The sequence below is a fragment of the Lolium rigidum genome, chromosome 5 (genome assembly GCF_022539505.1).
Source record: "Lolium rigidum isolate FL_2022 chromosome 5, APGP_CSIRO_Lrig_0.1, whole genome shotgun sequence".
Taxonomy (NCBI): domain Eukaryota; kingdom Viridiplantae; phylum Streptophyta; class Magnoliopsida; order Poales; family Poaceae; genus Lolium; species Lolium rigidum.
In genome coordinates, this window is record NC_061512.1 from 54852488 (window position 1) to 54868178 (window position 15691).

The following is a 15691-nucleotide window of genomic DNA, read 5'->3' on the forward strand; positions in this document are numbered from 1 at the left end:
TAGTTTGAACCATGGTGGACACAAATATAAAATTTTGCAAAAAAACTAAACCTAACTAGGCCGTGCATCGAAGGTTTCATGTGTTCGCTGCTAAGAAAGAACACTCGAGGGCACACCCAGTCACCCAAACTGGAAAATCCAGCGGGAGGATGGTGCCCTTGTTGGTTCTACCGATGAGGCGAACATCCAGAAACTTCCGTGCACGTATTCGCTGCGAAGAAACAACACTCTTCATCATCAGTCGTCCTCCTCGTCGGTGTTGTCGCCGTGGTAGTCCCGGCGGCAGCGCGTCTCGTCGAAGACCTTGACGCTCATGTCCCTGTCGCCGAAGTAGGAGAACAGGAGGATGAAGCCGGCTTCGAGGCTGTGGTGGCGCGCGAACTTCTCCCAGCCGATGTTGAGGTACATCTTGCTGCGCGCGTCGTAGATCACGTCGACGATCCATCGGTAGTAGCCGCACGCAGCCTCCCGCAGATGCATCGTGCGCGGGCGGTCGTCGCCGGCGACGTACTCGACGAAGGAGTCCGGCAGCCTCTGGATGCCGCGTGGGTCGCCCTTGAGGACGAGGACGAACTCGAACAACACGCCCGGCTCCACATGCATCTCCGACGGTGAAGATGACGGCGTGGCAGGTGACGGCGAGCGTGACGCTCTGCCGCGGCCACGACCATGACCACGGCCACGACCACGGCCGCGAGATCGGCCTCCGCCTCTACCAGACATGGCGTCGTCTCTTGTTGAGATGGTGGCGGCTAGGGTTGGGGAGAAAGGCGTTGGGGTTTGTGTGTGAGAGGGACGACGAGAGGCGGCCCTTTTTATAGGCCGAAGGGAGACGGGGGAGCGGTGGCGCTCATTAACGACGGCACGTAGAGCTAGGCGCGACGAGACGCGTCGCTGCGCCTCTGCGGGAACTGCACCGTCGCTGCGCGCCAATAACTTCCGTGGCCAGGTAGGCGACGGTTAGGTTAAAATTTATTGTGCCGCTGACGGGTCGGTCCCGCCACTCCCCGCCTCGCTTTTCGGTGTGTCCGGCGTCCCGGTGCGTCCCCTGTGGGGCGGGAATGGGCTCGGGGCGCCGGACACCGTATCGGTGCGCGCCGGACAAAAATGGGCTTTGGTGGATGCGGCTGGAATCGTTTTTTGGTCCGGCGCGCCCCAAATTACTTTGGGGAATGAGACTGGAGATGCTCTTAACCACCTTCTCATGCCGTGTGTCTTGTCCTATGATGTCCTGGCGAGTTGCTTGCGCTGGTGAAACAAGCTGCAATGGATGCTGCTACCTGACACCAACTTCGTCAGATGGCTGCAGCAAGGAGATGCATGGTGGTTCAGGATCAGACCGAAACATATGTACATGTGTGACGCTCACTTGCTGGTGTCTATGGTGGCATCGTAATGACGTGTTTTTGAGCGTGCCACACCCCCAGGCAACGGTAATCTGAAGGTATATATGATGCCCCCCACGGGGGCCTCACAGCGATCCACGCATGCCGCGCGTCGTGGGAGTGCTGGCCGCTGGCCTCATTTCTCCTTCATCCGTTGGTCCACGTGTCCGTAGCTGGTTGGCTCAGCTGAGAAAATATCTCCTTCATCCAATCCCCTCCCGCATCTCACCTGCCCCTCACCTCCTCTCTCGATCTGCCGCCGGCGCTCTCCACAAAGACGACGCCCTGCCGTGCCTGCTCTCACCTTCGCCTTCTTCCTCGCGCACGACGGCCGCCGATTCGCCGCCTCCTCTCCAGCTCCTTCGCCGAGCTCCGTCTCCTCTGCCACGTCCCTCGTCCTGGACGGCAGGAGGTGCACGGAACACGACCGCCGCAACGCTGAGCTCTGCCGCCATGGACGCGGCGGACGACGTCGGCCTCGCCACCCTCCACCCGCACCTCGATGCCTCCTCTAGGGCCGCTGCGTTCCCCAACCCCAAGGGTGGCGGCGGCGGCGCGGGAGGCATGGTCACGCCAGGAAGAAGCGTGCACGAGCTGACACCAACTGGCAGTGCATAGGCCTGCTGTTCTACACATTATCTTCATTGGGGAGGTTAATCTTCTCTCTTTCTCCCCGTTTGTAAGTTTTGGTGTAGAGAAATTATGCAACCCAAATGTATGATGATCTGTCTATGTGGAATGCAATTGCTTTTCGGGGGTTTGTTTTGCAGGTTATCGGGGGTTTGTAAGTTTTGGTGTAGAGAAATTATGCAAGCCAACTGTATGATGATCCCAATAGTTTCTTGATAATAATGTTTTATCTCAGGGTATGTCCGCCTACTTTTCGATCAATGAGAGCAGGGTTGCACAGGTAGCACAGCATGCACACACACTGAAGTGGATAATCACTTAGTTATTGTTAGTCATGCACAAATCAGTAGTTGCCACTTTACAGATTTAAAATCCACTTGGATGGGTTGAGCTTAGAGCAGATATTCTTATAGATTTTGTTGTGATTCAAGTAGTTTGTTCTTATTTTATTTCTTACGATTACTTGCTGATAGAGATATATAATATAAGAAAGTGGAATTAAAGATGCTTTCATATAAAGAAAATACAAGATAATAACAGAATGTACATATCTGGTTTTGTTGTATTTAAGCCACTCAATCATGTGGGATAATTCTAAGAATTAATGATTTCAGATTTTCCATAGGAACATAGCATAGTAAAAAAATGTTGTATTTAAGCCATTGAGCCATGCAAAGTTCTTTTTTTTTATTCTTAGCAATATCTTACTGCTTCAAAGGTCATTGTTGCAGCTGTATACTACTGTTGTATACTACTGTAGTCATGTTGAACATGTCAACATAAAAAAGCAAGCAATAATTAGCAGTATGAAGATCCCTTTAGTTAAATGATGCATAGAATACATGTTTTTAGGATACTAATCCGTTTGTTTGCAAGTTAGCAATAATTAGTCTGACTAAGTGCATAATATTTTACAATTTTACAGAAAACAGGAGACAAGGAAGATTTAGTTGGAACTGGTTTTAAAATGGGCTTCAAAATTTCAAGAGCAAGATTAAGGTGTCTTCATAAAGGTTTGGCAAGCTGGCCTCAAATTTAGAGGGTAAGATAAAGAAATAGTTCAGTTTTAACATTGTTCATATTGTTGTTCCCTTCAAAGTACAGGACTATCCTTTTGCTAGATCAATTTTTGAAATAATCTTTACACAAATGAGCGAGGCATCAATATGGCCAAGTATACAGACGCTGAACTATTTTTCATGCAGTACATACCGAAAACTTACTTGCAGCATGACAACAGAACTGGGTTTCTGTCCTCTGAAACTGCATGCCGACAGTGACCAGTTGGTCCTTCTCCGCTCCCTTCAGTGTTTCAGAGAGCCTTATCCTCAAGCAAAGACCACTTGGATTGGCTCAAGGAACAAAACCAGATGAAATCTCTATTGCTTAAGTATGTGCAATACTGCTTGTTTATGTCCTATAATGTTATCTACTCATATCACTTGCAAATAACATAAAATCGACATAATATTTGGAAATGATATTCGCTAACTAGCCCAATGTGTGTATGTCGTGCATCTGTGTAGATATTTGGCCAACTGAAGATTGTATGGCCCGAGCGACATCGGCGGCTGGACACGGCAGCGGCGGTAGCAGCAAGCTCCGGCCAACCGCGATGGCTGGACACGGCAGCGGTGGCTGCACGGAGGGCTCGAGCGACGGCGGCGGCTGGACGCCATGACCTGCTCTAGAAAGTTCCAGACCAAGGGAGAAAGCTGCGGCATGCAAGCAGCAAGAAGGCGGCGACACGGAGACGGAAGAGCGCGTCCTGGCATGGTTTTCATCTTCCAGGTGTATGATACTTTTCCTTTTCAGGTGTTCCTTGTGAGGTACTTCAAAAATTATGTGCTCCCATACGAGATGGATCCCTATGCTTATACCTTTGTTCGTGAGATTCGATTTTGTGACATGGTTGTTCTTTTTCAGGTATTGGCCGAGGTGTGTGGAATTTGAAGGAATGAATTATGGGCTGCCACCTGCCTTCTCTATTTCCTCCTCCCTTGAACTATTGTAACTGCAGCAATGGGGCACACATGGGGACGACATTATTCAGTTGAAGGAGTCACTGCCTCTCCCAACCTCGATGTGATGCCCGGTGGTTCGTCCATCTGAAGAGTCACATTCACCCTGCACTGGTAGTATCTCTCTTTCCTCCATATCTCCCATGTCCTCCTTAATTTGTTTGTGTAATGGAAGCTGGATTTGGACATTCATGATTTGTTTATCTAATCAATGCCTTGATCTAAAAATGGAATCAGACCAGGTCACTTTTTATATCCTGGTAAACTGCTTTGTTCCATTTGTTTTACTTTTCTCCAAGGTGCCAAAATCTTAGCTGTTCATTGCATTTAAATTGGACAAGCAAGAAATGATTTGATTGATATATTTCTATGGTCTTACTAATGGTTATAAATAAATCTGTGATGTCATCTTGGACATCTTGAATTCTTGATCTATTCTTTCTCTACTGGATAATAATAAGGGGGTTTAGGTTACTGAGTAATCCACACCCGGAGGTTTACATAATCGGAATTTTTTATAACATAAATGTTGAATTAGTTTGCATTTTCCTTGAAATTTTCCCACTCTTGGCCATTTATGAAGTGTCATTTAACATTTTTGGTGCGATGCGAGATGAGAGTTGTACCTTCGCTGCGTCGATGGAACAGCATACTCTGAACTATTGTCCTTGCATGTTTCTCCCCCTTCCCTATGTATTTATCTGACATCCTGATGCTTTTCTTTTCAGGGGCATCGGTTGAAAAATACAAAGTAATAATTATTGAGGGGATTTAGGCGCATTCCAATGGATAACAAGCTCCTTTTGACTGGAACACCTCTTCAGAATAACCTAGCACATGCCATCAAGAATTTGACTCATGGTATGATCTGCTGGGCTAACACATGCACCACTTACTGCCCTCTACTCTATGAAATATCTGCACATGCTATTATTGTTCAGAGACCATTCTGAGAGCACTTGTATTTTGCCAGTACTGCCTGCTATTTGTGGCTTTCTTTGCATCTATTGATGTACGGACAAAGGAATAAGGCGAGGAAACCAAATAAGAGGCTTCTTTAGCAGTTCACCGCTCCATCTCTCTTCCTCTCTCCTCAGCTTAGCAGTTTGGCATTCATCTCAGTGTGTTATTATCTCTTGAGGGTGCAAAGAGCTAAGGTTGGCTAAAATTCATGAAGTGCCATGGTGTTCTCCCGGGTTTGGTTGTCCATGTCAACGTGCAATTTGAAGATCAGATTGTCACTCTCTGTGGAACAAGTTAAGAATAATTATGATGCTTCTGTGCTATGAAATTTCTATGACATCTACCAGTCCTATGATTAGTTGCTTGTTTACTTCCTTACTAAGTAAATTCGGTTATGGCAAAATATACTAGCTGTTAATATGTGTTTCTCAAATTGTGACATTAGGCATTTAGCTTTTTCTCTTGTTAATCATGAAGGCCAGTATATTGAAGAGCCGTGGAGTAAAGTCTAACCAGCACGTGATTCTTTTTTGCAGGGAACCATTACATGTTCTCATGGCAATCATGGCTATTGATTTCTGTTATATTCAGAAAAAAATCATATTAATATCTGAATAATGCAGTCTGAAACGATACAAATGTCTGCTGAAATGGACTTCTTACTCAACAAAATATGTTGCTAGGCTTGGAAAATAATGCCTTGAGGGAAAGTCTCAACATTGTAGCATAGGAGCGACTAATTAAACATGGAAACTAATTGTGTTTTCCCTCTTAAATTTTATTTCTTGTTTTGGAGTTCTGCTCTCCATTAAATAATCATTTTGGCAATTTGGTCAAGAGCTCATCATTAGTAGACTAGGGGTTTACGCGTATGGCCTGCATTTTGCATGAAGTTTTTCCTGTGAAATATGATGGCTAATCCAGTCTGACTTTCGTGATTTTATCACAAATTTCGTTTGCTGAAGTAATACAGTTAGTAGATGGAGCTCTGACGATGCCCTGTTATGATTTCTGTCTTTCGTTTTGCAGACATCTATAGGCAGCAACAAGATTGTCAGGGTGTTGTACCAGGTCGGTAAGTATGCCGACAAGAACCCCAATTCTGCCGACTGTGTTGAGGGAGCCCTTAGCCTACGTGGCTAGCTGTAATCCAAGGGACATCACATACTGTAACGAACGACAAGGAGGGGCTGAGGAGCGGTCAGTAGCCAAGATCACACCCAATTCTTCTCATGTTTTTAATTTCCTCTAATCCATTTCCTAACGTTTCTCCAAAGCAATTTATATACTCCTACTGAATTAAGTGTGGTGTTGTAGGATTTGTGGACCTGTATTGGATCTTCGTCGTGTAATTATCTCAGTTACTGTGTATTGTCTAATTCTGTGAGTAATATTCATATCTGGGTTTTAAAAAATTAATAAAAATATTCTAGCTAAATTAGATTAACGATAGCTTCACGAGGGCATCTGTAATAGAATACATATTTTATTTTGAGAAATATTTAAATCTCGAAAATACACACCGTAGGGGCTTCCCCTACGGTCACGAGCTTCAAAAAAAATATATTTAAATCTCTATATGGCGCACTTGTCTCATCCGATGTTTAAATTCTCGGATGTATGAAAGTTATAGTATTTTTCAGTTCTTCTGTTGATTATGTGCACTTAAAAGTAACAAAAAAACTGACATCGGGTCTCTTAAGTGAAGAAAGGAACATATCTAACTACTTACTGTTAGATGTAGAAACTCTCTCACTCAGGGTGGCCAGCGGGAGCAGCACCACCCCTAGCTCGAACCGCCGCTGCGTGCCGTCTTGTCGCCGGGAGGAACAATGAATTATTTCCCCAAGATGATTTAGCATATGACAAATCCATCTCAGTGTAGAGCCTGTGCTTTGAGTACATCTAAAACATATGTACCACTTTAATATTAAAGGGTGAGATTACTGACTGATGGTAGAAAGAGAGATGAATTTGTTCTATCAAGTTTTTTGTGCATTCTATTTTGATGAAACAATTATAAGAAGTTTTTTTTGTAAAAAATAAAGTATATTACTATGACTAATTTTGTGACTACTTGACCCTGTGCTACATTGATGGTATATTTCCCTCCCATCAAAAAATATCATCGCCTTTTTTATTCGATGAGATGTGACCAAGGCAAGAGGGACATGTTCAGTGTGCACTAGCTATTTGATGAAACACAAGTACTGTATGTTCTCTTTTCACTTTGTTTCTGCATATATTTCTGATGTTCCCTTACTAGGTAAGGTATTGTCTTCACTCTTCAGTGCATGCATTAACCAAGGACACTAGATTCAAGCTTAGGACCTCGGAATTGAGACCTGCTATGAAGATGATTTCTTTGATTTATTGAGTTTTTTTAGCACAAATGATCCTCCACCACTTATAGACACTTCACATTTTTTTGTGTCATAATCTGCATGCTTTCCTGATTCCTGAGTAGCAGTTGCCTGATGTCTTTTCTTTTCCTATACCTTGACTCCATTGAGATTTTTTCTTATTATGAATTTTATATTGATAGGCCGAGATGTAGAAAGCAATGACCGGTCTATAGACCCATCACACAATTGGAGCCTCTAATTAAACCTCTCTCGTGAGTTCCATATCACATGGCCTCATGGTATGCGACATGAGTGTTCCATGGGCTCTCATTCTTGGGGTTTCTACTTGTAGCTTCCAATTATGTTTCTAATTAATGTTTATAGCTCCAAATATGTTTTTAATCAATGAACATGTCTTATTCTGGTTTCGTCTTGTTTCTATGTCTTTTCTTGTTATTTCTGGTCAAGTGGTCATTTGAAAAAGATTTTTCTAGGCTCAGGTCTCTTCAAGACGGAAAATTGCTCAACCAATGTCTGAATAACATAATTGATTTCTTTTTTTAATAAGAATTCAAATTTTGGGCAGATTTTCCTATTTAGTAAAAACCTCAATACCATCAAGCTTTCATGTGCAACAATTGCTTAGATTCACACTATTTTTTTTTCCTTTGTGCAGCAGTTCTCTAGCTTTCAACCAGGCTTTGGCCTTGTTCCAGGTAAAGTGAGAAAATAGGAATTGCAGACTGGGGAGGACGAACTACCACTAGGATGCAGCTGGCAGGTATGTGAGTTCCTTCTCTCAACAAATAGGAAACATACAACTGATAACTTCTCTTCGCCAAACTACGATGGATGAAGTTCAGAATACAACTCTTCCCAGTATATTTATGGAACAACTCAGGGACTCAGGCGTTCAAGCATATGCTTAGAAAAACATCTTCAAAAGAAAAAAAAATTAGCCATTCCGATTATTAGTGAGGGTATCCTTTAATCCACACAAAATGTGATTTACATATTCTGTGTACACTGGATGCATAGATTTTGTGAAACTTCATTACTTCCTTCGTCTGTACTGTTATGAAAACAACGACCTTATCTTGTGCTGGGTTCATATGCAAGGCCTAATAGTCGGCTTTAGTTGGACTGTAACTTGAACACCCACAATAAGGCAAGCACCAATTTTGAGGTTCCCTAAAATTACTACAAGCTGATGAGTCACTACCTTGTGTCTTATTTTCCTGAAATGAAATAGTAGGCCCACCTTTAAAAAAAACCTTAAAGGAGAAAACTATACATGTTAGGCCTGAAAAATTCAGAATAAATCTTCTGTGACGGTGAAAAAAAAATCCTTGGTTTCTCAATGATTTGTCTCATTGAAGGAGCAGCTTTACTGTCCTAGACATAACTACAAGCCGTTGTCTAGCCTCATGTATCTAAGTATAGCAATTTTAATCCTACTACCCTTTACCTGGCATATGAAGTGTCTTTTCCTGAGAAAATAACTAAGTTAGTAAAACATCATTAAAACATCCTTATTTGTCTTCCTTTCCTCGTGTACAATAGTCTGTTGTCAGCCATAATTTTTATCCACGTGACACCGTGTTGTGCCGCTCTGAAGTACCAAATGCTATCACATAATTATTTTGGTTGTTACTTATGAGCAGTTCACATGGAAGTTGTTGAGATTGTAACCACTGTCGGATTATAAGATGATGAAAGATTATAGTTTTAATGAGCTTTGTAAGAAGAAACAATCTACGGATTAACTTTCCAGGCAAACAATTAAGAAGGAAAGGAAGAATAGAGCGCTAATTAGCGAGAAAGACGTTCAGATTATAGAGCTTAGCAAACCCTAGAATGATTCCATAGTAGATGTCTCTGTAGTGAATGACAAGGCGTACTAAATACCTGAAAAAGGTTACACCATTGGATCATGTCGGCTGGATAATAATACTAACTCCAATCTTTGGGTTGACCTTTACCAACTCGCCTTTCAGAAATAATAATCAATAGTGCTACATCTTGGCGGTCACACTTGTGTATCTCGGTGCGCCTACCCATACGTATTATCCGGTTAGTCTATACCTTCGTGGTAGTATATGTATGCTTGTATGTGCTTATATGACACTAGGTATATCTATTTCCTTCCATGCCTATGCCACCTATGTTTGATGCTGTGATGTACTCAGCTATCTTCCTTGCTGTCAACTATAGGTTACATGTTCCTCTAGACATGTTATAGTGCTGGACCGATTAACTCTGAAACACCTCGTGTACGAAGACCTTGTGTATGTAGGAGCTATGTGCTTTTGATCTAACCTAAGCAGTCGTTGGTATGTGTAATATATTTCCTTCTGTTATCTATGTGTGCTTGGCAAGCGAGTAATCTATTTTATCCATTGAGTGTTTGTGGTAAAAAAAACTCAACTATTTCAATAAAAACTTTCTAGGGCGTGCAATGTTCTGATGCCTGGATTATATAATTTTACCTCTTGCTTCATATATTCCCTATAGTTTCGTAGTTGGAGAATCTCTCTGCTTTTTGGCTGTTGTAGACTGCTCATTCAACTTTGAATTTTCATTCTCATACATGTGTTTGCCTTCTCGTATGATTCACAGTCGTATCATGCAGGTTGTTGAGGTTCTAACAATTATCATGCTTGAGGCGATACTGAAGCCCAACCACAAGTACACGGCTCACATGGCTGAGGAGGCAAAATAGTACCCACCATCATGTTCTACCTGTCAATTCACCATCGTTAGCCTGCTTATGGGAGTCTTTCACTGTATAGAAGTACTATGGACAGTTTGGAGGACGCAAATAAAATATACTGAATGATTATAAATACTCAAAGGTTACAGCTACTACGAGCTTGACATCAAAAAGGGGCGTGAGGAAACTTTGCTGCTCTGTAATATACATCTCCTTTTAGCTTTCTACTTGGCACCGAATTATATCAATATTTAATACAATATTTTAATATCGGGCTATCAAATGGAACTTTTTACTGAATAAGATACTAATGATTACAAATAATCAGAGATTATAGCTACTACGAGCTTGACAACAAAAATGGGAGCGAGAAAACTTTAATGCAGTGTAATATGCACCTACTTTCGCTGACTAATCACCGATTTTTTTTAGATGATCACCGATTTATATTGATGCTTAATATAGTCTTTTTCTAATTATAAAGATGGGGTCACTTGGGAGAAAGTTTTCTTGCTATCAAACATGTCCTGGTTTTCTGTACAAATACCGAATATAGTGCATCTTAAACACTCTAATGGGGAAGCCCGGTTGATACAGTTTAGATGAAGATGAATACAATCAACTAATGTTAGTTGCTATAATATATCTTTCATTTTCTGGTTTTATAAAAAAATGTTTATTACTTTCTTTGTAATTTTCTGTATTCACTATGTTTTATGTTTTCTAAGACCTACAAACATTATTATCATATTTTCACTTATACACGAATTTCACGGGATCGTGCGCCAAGGCGCACATTAAAATCTAATGAGGTTAATAGCCGACGACGCAGAGTTCTGGCGTATTGCAGGGCTGTTTCGCGTGGCAGCCTTGCACTAGTGGACATGTGGAGTAATCGCGAGTAGTTGGCTAGAGAGTGTGGGCTACTTTTTGACGGCGTGGGTTTTTCGTGCTCATGGCCTCTGTTCCATAGCGTGTTGTATGATAGCATCTTGGCCTCTTACTCTATGAAAAAATAATTGTGTTGTAATACATGCACACGTACGTTAATTACGTGCATCTTCCGCTTATTTAGAACTCTTTGGTGGCGCCGTTCCACATAGGCTGGCCGCTGGCTCACAGGGTTCCTTGGCCGCATTGGTGATCGTATTTGCACCCTCGTGTATAGGAATCTCCTGGTCCTTTGGCCGCGCAATTGAGAACAAGCAAGTGCGTGGTACTAGGGAGCACTCTGGGGCTATCCACGATACCACCTGTGGCGCGAGGGCTGGCGATCGAGAGAGCCAAAAAAAAAAAGGCTGGACGAGTGAGGGAAATAAAGGTCAGTTGGATTACTCAAGAGAGCCAGAGAGGCACGCTTCTTCTCCCCGCACGCAACCTCCCCATCTCTCATGTCCCAGCGGCGGCGGCTCCCCCTCACGCCCTCATCTTCTTCCTCACCCGATCCGGATGGTTCCTGACCTCCTCCACCACCACGCCTTCATCTAAGGCATCAGCCCGTGGTGGAAGCAGGCGGAAGCACCTCAACCGCGGAGGGATCGACGGCCAGAGCGACGGCGGCCGGCGCGGCCCTGGAGGCTTGGGCGATGTTGCCATGTCGGCCCTCGCCGCCGTCCAGCGATGACCGCAGCCGATGCAGATGCCGCCAAGGTGATGCTTCTTCCAATCCTTTCTCCCCTTCTGCTCCTGGTCTCTCTCGCTCTCATGTGTGCGCCGTGTTGCTCGTCTATTGTGGTTATGACCTTGTCCATTCGCTTGTTTCTCTCAGTACAGGACAAATCAGGGCGGTTGCAGCAAACCCCGACTCATGGGATTTCGCAGTATTGGGCGGTCGATGGCTACTGCTCTTCTCCTCAAGGTGTGTATGGTTTTAGATCCTTGATTTTTTTTTATTGTAGCTAAATCCTTTGTCTGCTAAAGAATCTTTATCTGGTTTACATTGTGGGTTAGCCAAATTGGATCTATAACCGAGAGCATTGAGGCATGAGAATGTCAAGCCATGATGGCAGGGGTGTGATGTCTCTGTCACCATCTTGTACTCCTGCACTTCTTATAGTTTTCTTCTTAAGTGAATATTCATTTGCAATCTCTCTGCTGCAGTTGATTCTGACCCCTCTCCATCTCTGAAGGAGCACATAATTGTGACAGAGGACTGAGCTGGAGACCAAGACGAATCCCAGCAGCAACCTACCGTTACAGCATGGTGGTACAAATCTCTCTTTGGGTTAACATTTTTCTTACTTGTTGGTAAATCATAAGTTGGAGGTTTCTTGTCGCCTTTATAATTATTTCTAAAATATTTTGTTGTAGGAGGACAAGAAAAGATACTATACAACAGTTCTCGCGACAAATGAGGTGTACGGTGGTCTCTTTGCTGGTCGACAACAAGGTACTACTATACTAATCTAAATAGGCTATGGTGATGTATCTAGGATTGGTCAATGTGCCTCGAATGATCAAGGATTGGCTTGTTGCCGATGGTAGCATGAAGTGAAGAGGCCGATGCGGGACAGGGAGAACAAGAACTCCTGCGACTGATAGAGAGGATGCCAACGCCATGAAGCGGCTTGAGCCAATGTTGATGAGGCTTCACGCTTAGAACTAATGCATCACAAGGTACTTATTTCGCGTATTGCCACAGTTCTTACAGTCTACATGGGCATATTATAACAATTAAAGCCCTTTCTACAGGCTAAAGGATTGGCTCGGCCATATTGGAGTTCAGGTATCCTACCTTGAAATCCATAACTCAAGAAGGTCAGCTTTCCTGCTTCTCTGATTGTCCATTTTTTTATTTCCGTTTGTAGATGATGATAAAGTGGGTCTTTTATTTGCAGGTAGCTATAATTCCTAATCAGTGAAAGTTTGTTTCCGATTTAATTATCATCAATCTTTTGACTAAATGCCTATAAAACGAGAAGAGCAAGGCAAATCAGGATTTTCTGTTATGGTTTCCCTGACTGAGACAAATTTACTAATCTGTTAGCAAACCTGATATTTGTAGAAATACCTTCTAGCATAAATAAAATTGCTGGTATAGACCATGAGGCACACACCTACTGAACAGTTTGTATCACTTGTGGAATTTCTCCTACCGCACCTCTGCACTCTTTTGAGTGGCAGGCGAGATTGTTTCTATTTCTCCTGAAACTATGACTCCGGATGTGGTTTCTACTCAGATAGACGCTTTCATGATTTGTTTTGTCACTTGCCATGCTACTGGTGCATACATCTATATGACGTGTCTTGAATTTCAACCATCTAATGAAAGTTGTAGTAAATATATTTCTTACGCTTTGTGATTTAGCTGCTCTCATGGCTATTGTTGGTACCATAAGTATCTCTATCGCTAACATAGTTTCCATGAATATTACCTATAAACAGTATGTAAACATCATTCATTGTGCATGTTGTGCTCTGGACAAGGCTAATGTAGCACTATCTTATTTTCATTGTTTTATCAGTGAATAATATCAAGTTGACAAAACAACCTATTCCAGTGATCCGAGCCTTTATTGTGGGTAAGCCAAAGCAAAATATGGAACATGTAGGTTATAGCTGTTATTTTCTCGCAAAGAACAAAATTGCGTTGTATGCTCAATGAATGGAGGTGATGGTTAATCAATTGGTTGCACATATCGATGATATTATCAAAATACATCCATAATTGATATGTGCAGTCCAGTTGTTCCCGGAGAGGATTAGATTTTACTCAAATCTCTTCAGTTTTATCTTCATGTATGAGATCATGTTCAGTTTACTCTGATTCACTAGAAAATGAATATACTGTATTAATCTATATTTTTTTGGTGTTTAGCGCTACTACTTTTCAGATATTTGTGTTTCTATGACATGCCACCTTATGCATAATGTACATATCTTATTATCTGTTCCATTCAGTGCCACAGGATAATATGAAGTTTCTCCTGCTACATGAGAACATAATCAAAAGGATGCCCGGGTTTTATTCAGTCTTCGTTCCCACTGGGTTCCCTGTCCTGCATTTGCATGTGATAGATTAAATTTCTACATGGTTGTTAATTTTTAGGCCTGTTATTAGTCCATCTGCCTAGGTTCTTTTTATTCTGTTTGGGACATTGTGTGATTCCTCTGTGTTTATTAATTGTTCAGCTCTACCTCTTATTTATTTGGTAGTGTGACAGAAATTCAATTCGGCACATGGGAGCATATGCTCCTGCCACCCGAAAAACAATTTTGAAATGTCGAAAAAATTCGTACAAAAAATTTCTCGCTTACGTATCGACATTTTACGTGCGCACATCAAGTTTTACGAAAAACCGACATTTTTTGTGACTTGTATGAAAAAGAGAAACAAAACGTCTCGTACACAACCTTTTCCTACATCAAAATTTGTCTTTTTTACAAATGACACTCAAAATGTCGGTTTTCTGTGAAACCACTTTGTGAACGTGTAGAATTTCGAAATGTACCCACTAAATTTTATGTTTGAATTTTTCAACATTTTGAAAGTGTATTTAAAATGAAGTTTAACAACCGGGAGCATATGCTCCCGGGTGCCAAAACACCATTCCCGTAGTGTGACTTGTATGTGTACCAAAGTTATGTAGATAAAGGAATTTATCTCGTCCCTTTAGGTATTCAAACGTGACTGAATAACAATTCTTGCGCTTATGCTCAGTAGTTGGATATGCTTAGGTCTGCATCACAAACTGTGTAGAGCTTTCTTCGAATATGTATATATTTTGTTAGTTCGTTGGTTTGTCAGTTCCTTCAAAGCAAATGGTTTGAAAGAATTACTTATGTAACTCGTTTAGTTTCTATTCACATGATGGTGCTTGTAACACTTTGGTTGTCCATGTTACTGCTGCCGTTTGTTGGTTCTTGCTGCCATTTGTTTAAATTTCTGATGTTGTCATTGGCATTATTTACTGCAGCTAGGAGGCTAATGTAACTTTGTAACCAGTTGTGTCTTTGTGCAGTCTAGCAAGGCTGCATTGATTGTCTGCGATCATACAATTCTAAGTTCAATTTTCAGAGGCAAACTCATAAGTAAGAAGGTATGAGCTATATTTTCTTATGTAAATGTTCATATATTTTGCTCACACCATTGGCGCTAGAGGTCTTGATGAGGAGGTGATGCAATGATGATATAAATCGAGAATAAGCGAAGCTAGCAGCGTAATGTTTAAGATTTTATTTTTTAGTAGGGAGGATGTCATGTGCTTTCGGGTTCAGACTTGTGTTCTGTTGGAGGCTAAAGCGTGGTGAACTCAATTTTCCTACCCTGTGCTATCATCCCACTGAAACTTTTCCTCCTCGGAGTACTTGTTCTACATAGTGATATCTACTCTACCATGACATGATATCAGGATATGTCAAGAGGCTCTGTTGTGCTATTTTTCTTTTCCGAAATGAAATATTGTTTGTGTTTAGTTTGGACCTTCATGTACAAACATAGCGTTTCCAAGTCCTTTGTCAATGTCAAATTATAGGGCACTTTTAATAGTGTGTTACAGGAAAAAAAATGTTGCTTCTAGCCCAATTTAGATTGCTGTTATAATTATCATCTATGCCTAGATGTCCTATTTGGAGTGATTACGCTGAACCATGTGGGGCTCAGGATAAAATAATCATTCAGTAACAAAGGAATGA

At 42.0% G+C, this 15691-nt stretch overlaps 3 long non-coding RNA genes across 3 annotated transcripts; all 3 read left to right on the top strand.

Annotated features, from left to right (window-relative positions):
• Positions 1-1979: 1979 nt before the first annotated feature.
• Positions 1980-3386, top strand: LOC124652236. The gene is made up of 3 exons (XR_006987645.1): positions 1980-2037; positions 2941-3057; positions 3221-3386. It is a non-coding gene; the product is annotated as an uncharacterized LOC124652236 (long non-coding RNA).
• Positions 3387-7950: 4564 nt separating this feature from the next.
• Positions 7951-10174, top strand: LOC124657813. The gene is made up of 3 exons (XR_006988875.1): positions 7951-8125; positions 9559-9677; positions 9977-10174. It is a non-coding gene; the product is annotated as an uncharacterized LOC124657813 (long non-coding RNA).
• A 2365-nt stretch (positions 10175-12539) lies between these two features.
• LOC124651565 lies at positions 12540-13143 on the top strand. The gene is made up of 3 exons (XR_006987447.1): positions 12540-12673; positions 12749-12814; positions 12895-13143. It is a non-coding gene; the product is annotated as an uncharacterized LOC124651565 (long non-coding RNA).
• The last annotated feature ends 2548 nt before the right edge of the window (positions 13144-15691 follow it).